Below are 18728 nucleotides of genomic sequence, written 5' to 3'. Positions count from 1 at the left end.
TAAATAGATGTATACATGTACTAGTATGAATTTAATAATTATTCCATGTAAATTGCATTGCCTGGCATGGACACAACCTTTCCCTTTTCTGTAAGTAATACATGGGCATTACATGTAAGTAGAGTACTGTGGATTACCTACTCTTAGATATTTTGTATCCGATCAATAACAGTGCTTGTTTATTTTTTTTTCCTTATTTTCTCTTTTTTTAGGGGAGGGGAACCCCAAAAAGTCCTTGGTGGGTCACAGACTTTGGATTCCTTTTCAATAAATCTAAGATGCTTGGTGACCTTTTGAGATAAGATATTATTTCTGTTTGTAAATAATGTAAGATTCATGTTTAAAATGTTATTCAGGGTCCTTTTTTTCATAAGACTTGTTGTAATGCTCAATTTTATACCCAGTTCACTCTTAGCCAATCAAATCAAATGATTCAAAGCTAATAATTGCAAATTTGGTTTTATAAATGTGAAAGGGCCCAGTTTTCATTTCTTCGAGTGATAAGAGTGGCATGGTTCCTCCCCCCCCCCTCCTCTGCATAATAAGAGGACCACGTTTACAATCTATGGCCATGTCTTACAAAGAGATACGATTGATCCGATCAATCTCAAGTATCTGGAAATCCATCCATGTCATAATCTTTTCTTCAGGAAATTTGCTCAATGTCCTTGGTAAACAAAGAGAAGCACACTGAATTTTCAAGAAAAGGATGAGTGCATGAAAGTGTAGCAAGTCGAGAAAATGTTTTGAACAAACATGCTCTTTAATAGATGTTGATGTTCCTAGCTTTCCATAGTTGCGATTGATCAGATCAATCGCAACTCTTTGTAAGATCGTGGCCAGATCTGTCATAGAATTGAAAATCTTGAAGAAAGCTGTTCTGAATTGTTCAAATCGTGAAGATCGAGGGCGGACAAAATAAGGGGAAAAAACTACTTTCACTTGGACAAATCAAAGCATTAATAAATTCTATGATTATTTAAAGGGGAAGTTTACCCTGAAGAGAAGCTTTTTTGTAAAAATAGCAGAAAAAAATATTGGTGAAGTTTTGAGGAAAATCCATTAAAGATTAAGAAAGTTATTAGAATTTCAAGTTTTGGATCTGTGACATCATAAACGAGCAGCTGCCCCATACATGTATGTTATGTAATATGAATGTAGAATGCATGAATTTCAACTTATTTATGGTTCATGATGACTTATTTTTGTTTTCTTTTTAGATACGGGCGTGAAATGGCTTGAAGGCACAGTAAAAACCGCTCTCAGGTTTCTGAGAAAATGACATTTCATTGATTTATTACCATATAATATGTAAAAAACTGCTCGCGTATGACGTCACAAATCAAATAATTCAAATTCTAATAACTATTGTTATTCTTTGATGGATTTTTATCAAACCTTCGGCAATAAGTTTTCATTATTTTTTCTGCTATTTTTACAATAAACATTTTGCCAGGGGGAACTTCCCCTTTAAACACCTTACTGCATTTGGTGTTGGCCAGATACAATGTTCATGCTCAGTACACTTGTGCTATTATGTAGTCATTAATGAATTCACGCATTCAATATGTGTGTGTTTGCAGTTGTTAATTACTTAAAAGTCACACATACATGTAACTGTTTGTTAAGCATCCTTCTGATCATCTGATGTTCAGTTAATTGGTTGTTAAGCATTTATAAGTTAGGCTTTTTGTGTCCATGAAAGCCATACTATTACAAAGTAGATATAGGCATGTTTTTGTTGATGTTCCTGACATTCCTACTTTGTGAATACTGTTTGGGAATTAAATAAATGTACACTGCAAATACTCCGGTGTTGATTTAACACCAGCCCGGAATCTATATATGTCCACACCAGAGAAGTGTTAAACAACACCAGTTTCGTTTTGGTCGAAAACCAGATAGGTGTTTATACAACACCAATTAGTAGTAAAACAGCATCGGTTTGATTCCAAACTGGTGTTGTTTCAATACATCTCTGGTGTGGACATATATAGATTCCGGGCAGATGTTAAATCAACACTGAAGTTTTTGCAGTGTATAAGCAAGCAATAGGTGTTAAGTGCTCCATCACTGTCACCGTCACATTAGCAATTCCCAAACAGTTTAAATTGTCCTCATTTTATAGCCATATTAACCAAAATGTCTGCAGAAGTTTCGGATGATTGCTGCAAATTTTAAGACCCTTGAAAGACCTCTTAAACTTTCTAATGGCATATCCAGTAACCAGTTGCCCATTCAATGGTACACGTCAGTAGGACCATACCCTGGCTTCATATCCAGTTGTTTTTAGGCGCTTAGTGCATTAAAGGAAATAATTCTTCCTGGTACCATTTCACCTCACCCAGGTGGATCAATTATTGCCGAGGGAAAGTGTGTCATGGCTGGGGTTTGAACCCATGACCCTTTGTTTCAAAGGCTAAAGTTGGCTTCGTGTAGGACCACCCAACCAAAAGACCAGTATTCACCTCCTGAAGCCTCCCCCTTCCCCCGCCTTTGACCTTTACTAAAGGTCATTCTATACCACCCCCACCCCGATCAAACACTTTTTCCATAGCTGGATATGTCATTAAATGTTCAACCTAAACATTGACAGAAATCATAAAATATTCACATTTTATATTGGGTGTATTTTGCTTTAATAAGGGTGTATAAGTTATCAAAGATTACAAATTATTCGTTGGATCATCCATGTGAACATATACCTTGTGTGAAGTGTTTTTCCTCTAATTTTTCATTTGTTTGGTAGTGATGTGATACATGATTTATCGTGACATGTCGACTGATCATTCTTCGTTTGGTGTGCATTAAAACTTTGTTTATATTATATTAATAAAAGTGTATCTTTGGGACTTCTTTATGTATGTTTTTTAAGTCGATCCTGATGAAGATGGTTTTGTTCTCTAATATTAATATGCATTCATCAATTTGTAATGTTATGTTTTGTAAGAGCTTCCCATTTACATTCCAATATCACAAACTATTTTTCTGTAGCCCTAACAAGGGTCTGAGGAACGGTTTTGAAATGGGGGGGGGGGCTGACCATGAAAAAGTCACAATCCTATGGCTTTTATTTTTGTCTCGCCCACCAGAGGTGAAGGCGGGACTTAGGGATCCAAATGTCGTCCGTCGTCCGTCCGTCACAAATCTAATGACACATAACTCCACAACCGTAAGGGGCTTTTCAACCAAACTTGGATGGTAGATGGACTTGGGGGACCTGCATGTTATGCTGCAGTTTTAGGTCACATGGTAAGCTCAAAGGTCATTTTCAGGTCAACGTTAAAGTTTACATGCAAGACTCTCTTATGACACCTAACTCCGCAACTGTAGGTCACTTTTCAACCAAACTTGGATGGTAGATGGACTTAGGGGACCTGCATGATATGCTGAAGTCGGAGTCTTATGGTAAGGTCAAAGGTCATTTTCAGGTCAACGTTAAAGTTTACATTCAAGACTCTCTTATGCCACCTAACTCCGCAACCGTAAGTCGCTTTTCAACCAAACTTGGGTGGTGGATGGACTTGGGGGACCTGCATGTTATGCTGCAGTTGGAGGTCACATGGTAAGGTCAAAGGTCATTTTCAGGTCAACCATACCTAACTCTGCAACCATAAGGTGCTTTTCAACCAAACTTGGATGGTAGATGGACTTGGGGGACCTGCATGTTATGCTGCAGTCGGAGGTCACATGATAAGGTCAAAGGTCATTTTCAGGTCAACATTAAAGTTTACGTGCAAGGCTCTTAAGGCAAGTGTTATTCCATCCCAGTCATATTACAATGAAGTTCTGATACAATTCTGTTGCATGCCCTCGCGAATCACGATATTTCTGGTTATTTTATACGTGGGCGAGACACAAAATTGCTTTTGCCTTGTTTGTAATGGTTGTGGAAAAAATGAGGGTTAAAGCCTAACCCCGTCTTGTTCTACGGCCCCTGCTATTTTTTTTTTTTTTTTTGAAACATGTGTTATTTTGGTTATCTATAATGACAAGGGGATAGTCCACACAATTTGAGCCCATCATTGACATTCTGTTTCATGTTTCAAAGCGATACATGACTTGCCATATAGCTAACTGTTCTAGAAACAATCGGGGTCTTCTTACAGTTCTGAATAGGCTATAGCTCCTTGCTGTTTTTTCCAAGCGTGTATCGACAGTTTCGGGCAATCCTGACCAAGTTGGCAAACGCCCTCTTCGGCAACGAAAGTATAACAGGAGCAACGTTGATCAGCAAAGCAGAACTGGCTGCATTCGATGAGGGATGAATCCAGGTGCGATGACAGAACATAGCCATCGGTTAGGGCAACGTTCCGGGCAAGTAGTTGGAATTTTTTGTAGCCCTTGTGACCCCCATTGTGACCTGGGTAATTTCAACATAAATGAGACAAAACAATTCTTAGTGAGACATGTGTATGGATGAATTTGCCTAAGTCAACTGTGGGACTGGAGAAATCTTTTGAATAGGGAGAAGATGTAAACTCGAGCGATTATTAAACATAAAGAAGGACGCCTTCAGATTTCTTGTGAGATTTAGTCCTGGAGACAGATAAAGCATAAGTAATAGTGCACTGCCCTGAATGTTATATTTATTTTTTATTCAAGCATTGTCCTATCAACCCCTAACTGAGGAATAGATTACAAGAAGACATACCACCTGTAATCTCATCAAGTCAACTTAGTGAGGAAAGAAGGGCAGGAATACGCTTCCCTGGATCTAGTGAAGCCCACCTATTGAGGAATAGATTACAAGAAGACATACCACCCGGAATCTCGTCGATTCAGCTAGTAAAGAAGCAAGGACAGGAGCATGCCTCTCTGGATCTAGTCAAGTCCACCTACTGACTGAGGAATAGATCGGCGCTTCTCAACAGGTGGACCGCGAGAAGCTCCAGAGAAGTAAAGGAAATAGGGGCGAAATAGTATATTTAACATGTTCTATTTAATGTCCGAAAATGCTGTTTGATCGGTCTCGGTGAGTCAAACAAAGCTAAAGGCACGCCTACATGCAGGCAGCATGTTGTGATATACATACACATTGTAAGTTGATTTCGATCTAACTCTGATGTGATCATCAGGCCTCATGTGCATGCATAGTTAATTATCGCCCATACGCCGGACCTTTGCAAATGCATTTATTTCTCAAACTGATTGCTTCGAATGTGCTTAGAGCTTTATGTTCAAATATCCGAAACAAACTTTCATCAAAATGGACCGTGTTTTGAAGCGAAAGGGTGAGGGAGGAAACAAATGTACCAATGAAAAGTCTCAGAAGGTAACTAAGAAAATATGACCCTGAATATATAAAAATCAAACTGATATCATAACTGATAACTAATATTTAGTGACTAAGAAAAAAAAAGAGAAAAGAAAAGGATGAAATATGATATTTTTTAACATTGTGTCAAAATCTATCACAAACTTGAATTTTTGTAAGTAAAATGTCGAAATTTGAGCTTGCTCGCCATGCTCGCTCGCAACATTTCATTGATTGCACAAGATACACCATAATCAAGCTCCATCAAAATTTTGGCTCATTGCTCCACTGCAGCAGAAGATCATAAAGTTACGCATTAATATGCTCTTTATAATCATTGTCGAGACAATCTCCGAGTCGAGACAAGTATTGTCATATCGTTTAAAAAAACGTTTGGTAGGTGGGCCTCGGAAAAAAAATCTGAGAGTCAAAGAGGTCCTCGAGTAAAAAAAGGGTTGAGAAGCACTGTGACAAGAAGACATACCAACCGGAATCTCATCAAGTTAACTGAGTGAGAAAAGAAGGACAGGAATATGCCTCGGCCCCTCGATCTGGTCAAGTCCACCTATTGAGGAATAGATTCCATTACATGAAGACATACCAACCGGAATCTCATCAAGTAAACTAAGTGAGAAAAGAAGGACAGGAATATGCCTCGGTCCCTGGATCTGGTCAAGTCCACCTATTGAGGAATAGATTCCATTACATGAAGACATACCAACCGGAATCTCATCAAGTAAACTAAGTGAGAAAAGAAGGACAGGAATATGCCTCGGTCCCTGGATCTGGTCAAGTCCACCTATTGAGGAATAGATTCCATTACATGAAGGCATACCAACCGGGATCTCATCAAGTCAACTTAGTGAGGAAGGAAGGACAGGAATGTGCCTCCCTGGATCTAGTGAAGCCCACCTATTTAGGAATAGATTACAAGAAGACATACCAACCGGGATCTCATCAAGTCAACTTAGTGAGGAAGCAAGGACAGGAACTTGTACTCTTTGGATCTGTTGACGTAGTGAGGAAGTGGGTATTAAAGGACATGTCTCTCGGGATCTAGCCGAGTCGACAAAGTGAAGGAAGAGAAAGCAAGAAGACAACCGTCTCGTCAAGTGTCAGGACTAGAAGATTAATTTATATCGTCAATTTCATTTTTATGTGCTACTGTATGGCCTAGATTTAATTCATTTTGTCTTAGTCCACTGCACCTTTAAGAATTGAGAGGGATCAATGGTAGATCAATAACGTCAATATTATCAAAGTCATCAACATCAATTCATCATAGTCAACATCATCATCACCATTATCCGCATTATCATCATCACCACCATCATCGTCGCCACCATCATTTGCCATCATCGTGACCAAATAACAATATTTTTGAAAGGGGTGATCGGTACTTACTTTCTTTCTCACAGATGTACCTGTGAGTATGGCCATCGGAACAGTCATCATCCAACCACTGATAAGACTTTCTTGGATCTAGATTGAAACACATTCCGTTATGCTTGAAAGTGTCCTTATGATCGGCAAAGTTGGAGTAAGTCAGGCCAGAGCCATCCAACCAGGTGACTGGGGACAATCCGATCCAATAATCCTTGTCTGCATGGAGTGGGATCTCCTTCAGAACTCTCTGCTCGTCTGCCGATCCGATGTAGACTAGGTGCATTCCTAGTTCCTCACATGCTGCTGCAGATGAGTCAAAGTCTGACTCGTTTCCTAAGTAATAGCACGACCCTTCCATCTTGATTTGAGTATTGTCGGCACAGGCTTTCAGCATTAATAAAACAATCATACGAAAATTCATTAATGAAATTCAAGCATTTTTTTCCAAAGAAATTGAACGTTTTTCTTTTATCTTTTTAGTTATTGACATGATTGAGATATTATTAAAAAGTTAACGTTAAACGTTTGAGACGTGATTTGTTTGGGGGGAGGGGTTTGGGGGGGGGGAGTGAGGAGAGAACTGCATTTTGCAGCACTCCATGGGCTGGATATGCTTTGATGGAATACACATAACTCCATATTCAGGTAAAGGCCTATATGTGTTTATTATGTTGAATTTTTTTCAGTCTCCATAATTTCGGAGTGCAGATGTGTCCATCGGGATTGGTGAGTGTGAATATACAGTGCGTATCAAAATAAAGTTTACACTTAGAAAAAAATCCTGTAAAATTATACATTTATAATATCCTGAAGATTTTTCAACATTGGTACTGATCCATTTAAGCAGACTACGATATAATTGTCGAAAAATATTTCCGCTTGAATGAGCACCACTTACTTATGACAATTTAGTAAAAAGTTATTTGCGCAGAGCTATGAAATAGTTATGCAATTAAAAAGTAGACCTTAATCATCAAGAACACATGGAATTTTGCTTGTAAAATTGATTTGAAGATATCTTACCTTTTTTAACTTGTTTCCTTGCCCAAAACACTTCGAAGAGTGCCATTGCGCCCCATCCCCCCCCCCCCTCACACCGAGGCCATCGTGACGATATTTGATTTACACTGAGCTGTGATTTACATGAAATGGCTTAGGCTTGATTTTCATTTTGTTAATCATTGTCAAGCTTGGGAAAAGTGTGGAGAAACAAATATTAAGTGAAAAATGAAATGTAAACCCACTTTGAATGACAAAAACTTAGTGAAAAAAATGCTGAAGATATCTGATATAAGCTTTTGTTCGGATTCAGTCATGTCCTCAGATCCAGCTGGCACAAATAGGGTAAAGATTGTCAAAATTGATACAAAATGCTTGAATGTATCCGTTTTATTTCAATTGACTAAATGTGCAAGGGAAATGTATGAGAAATGTTTCACAGGGTAAGTTTGATGTCGCCTTTTCCCCTTGACACAGCGTGAAAACGAGCATTTCTGCGCAAACAGATTTCTGCAAGCTTTACAAAAACGGACAGTGCTCACTCAAGTGTACCATTCCATCAAAACTTCTACTTTCATTGGATAGATGAGACCCAGACCCAAGCATATATGTGAAAAAATTACCCACTTGTATATTTTAGCTCATCTGGCCCGAAGGGCAAGATGAGCTTATGCCGTGGCGTGCCGTCCGTCGTCTGTCGTCCGTCCACAATTTCAAAATGCTAGGCCTACTACTTCGCCATTTCAAGTCCGATTTCAATTCTGTTTGCTTTATATGATAGCACTAGGTGGGGATTCAATAGTTCTACACACAATTTTGAAATTCATTAAATATGCTAATTTATGTGCATTTTTCAAAATTCACAAGAAATGCTTCTTCTTTATTTGTTGACCGATTTTGAATTTTTTGCTTCCATCTGGTAGAGCTTCATGAGGTTCACCAAACTTCTATACAGAATTTTGAAATTTTGACCAGAACAATTTTTATGCTAATTCATGCGAAATTCATTTATGCAAAGTTTTTAAAATTCACATAAAATGCTTCTTCTTTATTTGTTGACCGAATTTGATTTTTTTCTTCCATCTGGTAGAGCTTTATGAGGTTCACCAAACTTCTACACAGAATTTTGAAATTTTGACTAGAACAATTTTTATGCTAATTTATGCGAAATTAATTTATGCATATTTTTAAAAATTCACATAAAATGATTCTTCTTTATATATTGACCGATTTTAATTTTTTTTTCCTCCATCTGGAAGAGCTTCATGAGGTTCACCATTCTTCTACACAGAATTTTGAAATTTGATTAGAACAATTTTTATGCTAATTTATGCAAAATTAATTCATGTATATTTTTAAAAATTCACATAAAATGCTTCTTCTTTATATGTTGACCGATTTTGATTTTTTTTTCTTCCATCTGGTAGAGCTTCATGAGGTTCACCAAACTTCTTCACAGAATTTTGAAATTTTGACTAGAACAATTTTTTGCTAATTTATAGGAAATTAATTTATTCATATTTTAAAAATTCACATAAAATGCTTTTTCTTCCTTAATTGTTGACCGACTTTTACCTTTTTTTCTTCTTCCATTTTGTAGAACTTTATAAGGTTCACCAAACTTCTACACAGAATTACAAAGAAATGTTTTTTCTTCTTCATTTGTTGATCAATTTCAATTTTGTTTGCTTTATATGATAGCTCGAGGTGGTGATACAAAATTTCAACACAGAATTTTGAAATTCATTGAATATTCTAATTTATTCATATATTTTCAAAACTCACAAAAATTACTTATTTGTTTGTTGATTGACTTTGGTTATTTTTGTTCCATCTGAGAGCTACATGAGGTTCACCAAGGTTCTACACGGAGTTAAGAAATTTTGACTAGAAAATTATTTATGCTTAATTTATATGATTTTTTTTATAGATCAAAAAAAGGCTTCTATGTGGTTTCTTCATCAATTTCAATTCTATATCCTCAATGTATGTCACCAATATAATTCACTACAGTGTCAACTGGGCTGAAATTAAAATTGTGTTAAATTTCGTTGCGAGATGCCGGATGAGCTCCACATCATTGATGTGCTAGTTTAGTTTCCAGGGCTTTTTTAAAGTGTAAACTTTTTCTTTATACGCACTGTATAGGGTCATTTTTATAACACAAAAAGTAGTGTGTATGATTTCGATATCTTTGGGGGAAAAGTGTTATCTTACAGTAGGTCTACTGCAAGAGAACAGTCGTAATTACCTTCCATGTCCATTTCCTTTTCACAAATGAAATAGTACAACGTGGAACAGTTATCGTCATACCACGGATCCCCTTTAGACATTCGGAAACAGATTGCACCATTATTAAAAGTATAAATGTTATTCTCTCGAAAGTTATTGTAAGCCAAGTTTGTATGGTCCATCCAGGTGAATGGGGACAGACCTATCCAGTGCTTCTCGCTGGTATCTTTGAGGCTATTCTCCAGGAAGGTCTGTTCATCTTGGGATCCTATGTAGACGAGATGCATACCCAGATGCTTACAGGCGGATACTGATGAGGGGAAGCTTGTTTTCTCTCCTGAGAAGTAGTAACATGATCCGCCATTCTCGCTTTGACCAGATTCACAGGCTGTGCACTCGATCAAACGGTGAGACAGAGAAAAGGGATAGCAAGTAGGAAAAAGATATCGAGAAATTAGGAGGTGGGGTAAAAGAGGAGAAGAAGCATTTTATTTATTGAAGGTATTTCTTAAAGTCTTGCACTAATCTCTCTTTGTTATTATGAACTATTCAATTTCTTTTTTCTGTCTTTTACTTTGTAACTGTGAAAGATAGACCTTCGAGGAACACCGAAATGGATAAAACGTCACAACAAAACACGACACTCAGTGAAGAAAAAAACTTCTCTTAACAATTTTCTTGGCTTTTCTAACGATTTCATGTTGATGTTTGAATAAAAAAAACTTCAAACCTGAGTGAAACAATATTATGCTCTTGCAACATTTTCTCGTGTCTACACAGCGAAAACTGTGGTGATAACCGGCGTACATAGAGGACCACACCAGTTATTTTACACCGGTGTTAAATCGGTGGTGTTTTACACCTATAGGTGTTATTACAACACCTTTTGTTGTTACATTTACACTCTTTGGTGTAATTTTAACACCTCAGTTTTTACAGTGTAATATCTCGGATGCACGTACTGGATGGCATTGTGTTAGGATTGTGTTAGGATTGTAAGTCAATCATGTCAATATAGTTTTGGGTTCAGAATAATGTAAAGATACGGGTTACGGTTTATTTAGTTATGGAGGTTAGATTTTTATGTTTGGCGCAACGTATAATCGTATAACGTTTTCCATCAGATCATAATGTTAGCCGGAACAAATTGATGTCAGCGTGGAATCCAAACCAGTAATTTGAAAAATGATTTTTATCAAGAAAGGAAAATAGTGAAATGGAACAAAATCGCTTACCCGCAGCATAAATGGGATGAATAAGACAGTGTTGCAACAAGACTGCAAATATGGTGAGAATAAGAAAGGCCATCTGAAAAAAAAAGTAACGACCTGTTCAGGAACCATAATCATTATTTTAATTGGAATGTAACGTCAGCTCGTTAAACGACACATTATTAGTTAGATTAAATATAAAATCGTGCTCGTTCTTTGGCGTATAATAATTCACTGGGGCAAACATTAAAGGTGCGCCCTTCCCGTACCTACTATCTCTATTGATTCTCTATCTACTAATTATGGTGTCCAAGTAAGACGCGTGATGACTGTCGTCCGCTTTCTGGGAACGGAGATGAAGCGGGGGTGGCCACACCCTTTTGAGAAAACCGAGGAAGCTTTTCTCGAAAGGGTGGGTGGATGGGGGTCTAATTAACGCACATTTTTTAGACAACCACATATATTTTTACGAGAGGCTCTGCTGAGTAGTCTTGAAACATTTAATTGTTTATTTGTATGTCTGTGTGACTTTGTGTGAGGGTATACGGACGCCGATGAGGTGAACATGCGGGGGGTGTTATGGGTCCGAGCGTGTGTGAAACTGAGGGAGACAGAAAAGGGAAACATTTATTTTTGTTCATATTCATCAAAGCCTATCGGTGGTGCCATGCCGCGCAGGTATCGGCTGGGCTGCCGACTTACCGCACATGCAAACTATTGCTAATTGCAGCTATCGATGGATCAAAAGCCAATTGTATAATATACTATTTGCTTCATCATGCAAACGGATGTTATACCTTTACAAATATATAGCGTTTGAGAATTACTATTTAGAGGGCATATTTAAAGGACAATTCTCCCCCAACTAAAAGCTGATTTGAATAAAAAGATAAAAATTTAGCAAACATAACACTGACATTTTTTTTAATCAAAATCCGAGGTAAAGTTAGAGTTATGACAATTTCAAATATTGCTTAATTGCATTATACAGTGATATGCAAATCCTGGTCAGTATGCCAATGTTGGTACTGATCATGACATTACCCACCCACTATTGTTTTGTATATCATTATATGAAATATGAAATGTTTTATTCCTCCCTGAGCAATGTGAATTATAAAGTGCGTCCCAGAATAAACGAAACCGAGATTTAGCGACCATTTATCATAACTTAATCATAAATAGAATAGATAAATGACCTACCAATTTATAGCTTAGAATCTCCTCTTTCATTTGATATTACTTAGCTTATTTCTTATTCACGCATGAGTGAGCAAAAACAATTTGAAGAAAGGATACAAAAAACTCATTTAGCGAGGGGTATCTGGGTTTCAAAAAGAAAACCACATCTCTGAAAAGTTCAATATCTGCTCTTTAATTTGGTACCTCAATTACAAAAATGGTCAAGAAATAAAAAAGTTATGGTAATTTGAAATAAGGCTTGTATTTCCATAATTTCATGAGATAAACGTGTTTTCACCGGTTTCCCACAGAAGCTTTCGCATGGTGAACAAAAGATTTAATGCATGGCTGACCGTCAACAAAACGGAGTGTTGAGTGAGTTTGAAAGCCAGCATGGAGAACCTCTTCATTTTATGAAATTATTGAATTCAAGCCTTATTTCAAATGACCAGAACTTTGTTATTTCTTGACCGTTTTCTGTAATTTAGGTATCAAATTAAAGAGGAGATATTGAACTTTTCAAAAATGTGGTTTTCTTTTTGAAACCCAGATACCCCCGCCAAATGAGTTTTTGATATCCTTTTTTCAAATAGTATTTGCTCACTCATGCGTGAATGAGAAATAATCTCAGTAATATCAGATGAAAGAGGAGATTCTAAGCTTTGATTTGGTAGGTCATTTGTCTATTTTATTTATGATTAAGTAATGATAAATGATCGCTAAATCTCGGTTTCGTTTTTTCTGGGACGCACTGTATATCATTTTTCGAACAATCAATGTTACAGATCAGGTTGGTCTTTATTTTCAAATCTGCAAAAATTGAAATATTTTGTAACTCAAACAATTAAAACAGATTTTACTTCAGATTTTGATGAAATTTTCTCTGTTTTGCTTACTTGATTTTTTTTATCGAAATCAACACTTTCTATGGATGGACTAAAGACAAAAGGGGCAAATGATAACCAATGAAAATTAATTGTTGAATGTTTAGAACGGTATTTCATATAAATGCATGATTCTGAAGTAAATATACTGTTATTATATATAAGAAGAATTGTAAGAGAAATTACACAGAATATTCCAGAATGTCTCAGCTAAGCTTTTGCTATTCACACATATTGAATGAGGCAGAGCAATGTCTGGTATTTTTTTTTCGTAATCATGGTAATGTACAATGGTTTTGGCAGGCAATAGTGACTGTTTTGGGGAGTTCAATAGGACTAGCTATGTCGTTTACGTTGTTAATTTCACCGAGGTCATTCAAGGTTTCTAGAAGTGGACTGTTCAAGAATGTTCTTTTTAAACACAATGCTAGAAGCTTCCAGAACAGTGGATATTTATTATAGAAAAGCCGATAGTTTCTTCATATGGATATATCAGATCTCAGAGTTCTAGGCTAGACTTAATGTCAGAGCATAGTATATTTCACCTGGAATACAACATTTATCTCTGTTGATTTTGCACACCATCAATGAACTGTTTGTAATTATTTGAGAGAGGAATTCTAGATTCTCATGAAGTTCATCAACCTGTTCTATATAGCCAACATTTTTGCAACCCATGGATTACTGAACTCGACTCTTTAACATCATCAACTTCGTTTCCAGGGACTCAACTCGCTATAGCATAGTGACTCTAATTATCCATTGCTTTTCAACATCAATTTCATCATCGCCAGCATTGTGGATTCTAACTTAAGAAAATCCTTGCCAGCCAAATCGGATTATTTGGATTATCATACTTTGGGGATCATTCAGAACCGACCCTTCAAGATGTGTAAGATAATTCATAAGTCTGTTTTATTATATGATTACATGTTAATTTAAAAAAATAATCTAACTAGATATATATATATAGAGATTTATTCATTCCATCGTAATAATTTTTTCTAAACTTTCTGTGTTATTTGTTCGGTATTAGTCCAATATCGTAACAGTATATTTATTCCTTGTATTAAGATATAACCAAAACGAGACATTTACTTATTTTTAATTCTTTGGCACTAAATGAATAGAATACATACCTCGATTTTTTCTGGTTTTTCAGCTCACCGAACCTCACAAATAAACAGTCCTCTCACGTTGTTGATATAACGTCTGATTGCGCTGTGGAATATTATCATCCAAACATCGATCGTGATGAAAGTAGGAATAATTTAAATTCGATCGTGATTAGGTTCCAAGGCTGAAGAAGATGAATGATTCACGAATTCCCTTTTAACATGAATAATGACAAGGCTTTCTTTCACTTTCAAATCGGACCTATTTTTCTTTCTAATCCGAGATATACTACATCATATCAACAGAGATAACCCCTTTTGTTCAATATCTTTGTTTCCTGAACATGACCTGTAATCCAGGCTTGAGGAGGCATGACCTTCCTTTGATATTGGTTGCTTGACAGGGGTGCTGATTTCGAATCTGAATGATGCCACTCGTGTAACCTTGAGCATTTTCCGCAAATTGTTTTCTTTTAAACATTATCCACATCCCACAGTGTAAATACTTCTCTCTCAAAAACATCATCTTTTATCAAGGACCTGTTATTTGGAATTCAATCCCTTCTCATAACCAATTAAGCCCTTTGGTATCTGTCTTTAAAAAGAAATATAAAACATTTATATTATTATATTTATAAACTTCTGCCCCCCCCCCCTCTCTCTCTCTATCCCTCTCTCCATCTCATCTGATTTATCCTTTGATGTACTGTAGGTCGTTTTTTATTGTTGGGGGGGGGGATGTAATCATGATTTTATGTTTACTTTTTGTTATGAGATATCACAATGTATATTCCACTTCAGCCAGTTCCCTCATTTTCTTTAAATAATTTCATGTACATTTTTATTACAAACGTTGTGTTTCGTTGTCTGATTTGCGTACTTCATTTGATCTCTTTAGAAATACACGAAATCTGAAACGAAACAAATTGGTAATAATTTATGGCCGCCAAAATATGCAGATTCTCCAAGGAAATCACAAAACTGCACTCACATTGGCTCTAAAACATAATAATGTAATCGTTACGAAGAAGTAGAATGCTTACTGAAAATAAAAAAATATTTTTGACAAATTTTTAATTGTCAGGTATTCAAAATGGCCGCCAAAGACCCCTGTATGCTCTATTTTGTACTATTTTTTCTAACTTTATGTACAATTTATTTATGTTTCCTTTATTTTATACTTCAGAGTAGGCCTGTTCAGTTATGCGAAACTGCTTTCCAAAGGCGCCCTGCAGTTATAACAAATAACTCAACATCATAGCAATTCAATGGATGTAACGTGATTAAAAAAACAGAATACAATATTCATAGAGAGTGAATCAACAAGACTTTTAGTATCATGCAATCATTACATCAAGTTATTCAGTGTAATTACATGTAACAATCAGAATTTAAACGATTTACAGTATTTTTTTTTAGTGCATGGAGGGAGGGCATTTTTGTCTATTACAAAGGAGCGAAATAAACAAGACGGGCAGCAACATATTCAAAAGATTTTATTTTATAATCTGTCCTTGGGCAGGGTATATGAAGGGGACATTGTTCAGAATATCGTGTTTTATAAGTTGAATTACGTCGGCAGATAAGTGGTTCCGGATAGGCTGGTACTAAATCGTTTTGTATTTTGAAAGCAAAATTCACACAATATTGATCATTTGATACGTTCCTCCACTGTTTGCCATTTGAGTGAATGAGTGTAGTCGTAGACAACAATTCATGTTGGGGAGTAAGATAATACTTAAAAACTTTTTCGGGCATACTTATTCTGCAGTCTTTGTATCTTATTTTTGTTGGTTTTTGCCACAGCTTCCCCGAGATGTATTACAATAATCAATTTAAGGTAAAATCATGACAAAATATGTTTCTTAAGAATCCTAGGCGGAAGATTTGATTCTCTTTATACAACCTATCATACTAGATTATCTTAACACTGATATTACATGTTCTCCCCACGTCATATCAGAGTCAAGTGTTACACCCAAATATTTGATTATATTTACATTTTCTATGGGTTCATTTCTGTACTGAAGCATAATTTTTCAATTTTTTTCCTATGTCCAAAACCTTGACTTTTCTTATTCTTTGGATGCAAATGCATACCCTTAAGGTAAAGCCAGTTACAGATAACATCAAAATCACTTTGCAGTTTTTTTTTTAAACCTCCCTTGATAATACATCACGACGGAAAAGAAAAGTATCATCTTCATAAAGACACGTTTTGGAATTAACATTCAAATCATTGATAAAAATACAAAATATTAATGGACCCAATATGGATCCCGGTGGGACGCCTGATGTCATTTTTACACTTTCACTAATACAATTATTTACTACGACAAACTGTCTTCTGTCTTTTAAATGTGCTTTCATTCAATCATATTCGTTACCCTTAATTCCATAATACTTGTGTAATTGTGTGGTATAACATCAAACGCTTTAAGTATCAAGGAAAAATACCTCCTATCATTCGCCCCTGATCCATAGTCCGTAATTTTAGTTAGACATGTATTAGTATAATGCAAAGGTCTAAAAGAAGACTGGGAATTCGTTAGCAGTTTGTTTTCATTAACTTATACATAAAGTTGATTGTGGATTGCCCTTTCTTATATTTTAGACAAGGCAGGTAGAACAGATATCTGTCTAAAATTATCGACATCAGATCCTCTTTTTATTTGTTAAAGGACAAGTCCACCCCAACAAAAACTTGATTTGAATAAAAAGAGAAAAAATTCAACAAGCATAACACTGAAAATATCATCAAAATCGGATGTAAAATAAGAAAGTTATGGCATTTTAAAGTTTCACTTCATTTCACAAAACAGTTGTATGCACATCTCGTTCGGTAAGCAAATGAGGAACTGATGACATCACTCACTCATTATTTCTTTTGTATTTTATTACATATGAACTATTTTTATTTTCTCGTCATTGTCATGTGAAATGAAGTTTCATTCCTCCCTGAACACGTGGAATTCCATTATTTTAACATTTGTGCTTGAGGCATGGAGGTCCTAATCGTCAAATTCGTAAATATTGAAATATTGTATAATTCAAACAATAAAAACAAAAGAAATAGTGAGTGAGTGACATCATCGACTCTCTCTTTTTGATGTAACTGGCTCGTTCATATAAATATTTTGTTAAAATAAGCGAAACTTTGAAATGTCATAACTTATTTATTTTACATCCGATTTTGGTGAAATTTTCAACATTGTGCTTGTATGATTCTTCACTATTGATTCAAATCAACATTTTTCTGAGGTGGACTTGACCTTTACTGTGTTTAGATGTAATTCTAACAAAATCAGCAAGCGCTTGGCACTCGCGTTAGATGACTATGGTTAAATATGTATACTCTTAATGGTTTCCTAATATATAGCCCTTTAAATCTTCTTGTCTGGGGTCAATATATACAAAAATTCAGCTCGCGCTTCGCGCTCGCATTGTTTAGCTAGACAGTTACGTATCATGACTACAAAAATGTGATTATAATGTCCCTTTTTATGTCTGAATATAAAAATGTTCATCTCGCGCTCGCATTATTTGATTAGTGAGATATGTATCCGTTTAATGACATTTCTTTAAAATGTCTCTATTAGGTTAGTATACCTGGCAACTGAGCGCGCGACGAAGTGACTCAGATTTTTTGCTGGTGCACCCCCCCCATGCCGTGACCCACGGTACACCACTGAATTTCACGTATGTGGTCAGTTTGATTTCCAAACTTGAAAAAAAAGGATAATGCGAACGTAGAGATCTAGGCTTTCACTGAATATGATTCTATAATTACCAACTATTGCTTACCATGGTATTGTATTAACCAATTAATATTCTTGGCGGATTTGCTGACTAGAATAAATAGAGAAAAATCTAACTAGCGAAGTGATGAATATTTCATCAAAATCGGATGTAAAATAAGAAAGTTATGACATTTCAAAGGTCGCTTATTTTCTCACAAAACAGTGATTTGCACAACTCAGTGACATGCAAATGAGACAGTCGATGATGTCCATCACTCACTATTTCTTTTTGTTTTTTATTGTTTGAATTATACAATATTTCATTTTTTTTTATAGATTTGACAACAAGGACCAACTTGACTGAAACAAAACAATGCTAATGCCACATTCTCAGGGAGGAATTAATTGTTATTTCACTTGACAATGAGTAGGAAATTATTATATTTCATATAATAAAATATAAAAGAAATAGTGAGTGGATGACGTCATATCTCCTCCTCATTTGAATACCAGCCAGGATGTGCATAACTGTTTTGTGAAATAAAGCGAAACTTTAAAATGTCATAACTTTCTTATTTTACATCCGATTTTGATCAAATATTCAGTGTTATGCTTGTTGGATTTTCCTCTTTTTATTCAATTCAACATTTTGTTGGGGTGGACTTGTCCTTTAAGAATCATAAGTGCAATGCTCAGGCCGGTCTTCCTACTTCTGTTGACAT

General features: G+C 35.8%; 1 pseudogene; it reads right to left on the bottom strand.

Moving 5' to 3' along the window:
• Window positions 1-4082: 4082 nt before the first annotated feature.
• LOC121428975 lies at window positions 4083-7028 on the bottom strand (annotated as a pseudogene).
• Window positions 7029-18728: the final 11700 nt, after the last annotated feature.

This window comes from Lytechinus variegatus, chromosome 15 (genome assembly GCF_018143015.1).
Source record: "Lytechinus variegatus isolate NC3 chromosome 15, Lvar_3.0, whole genome shotgun sequence".
Taxonomy (NCBI): Eukaryota; Metazoa; Echinodermata; class Echinoidea; order Temnopleuroida; family Toxopneustidae; genus Lytechinus; species Lytechinus variegatus.
This window is presented reverse-complemented; position numbering and strand designations above follow the sequence as displayed.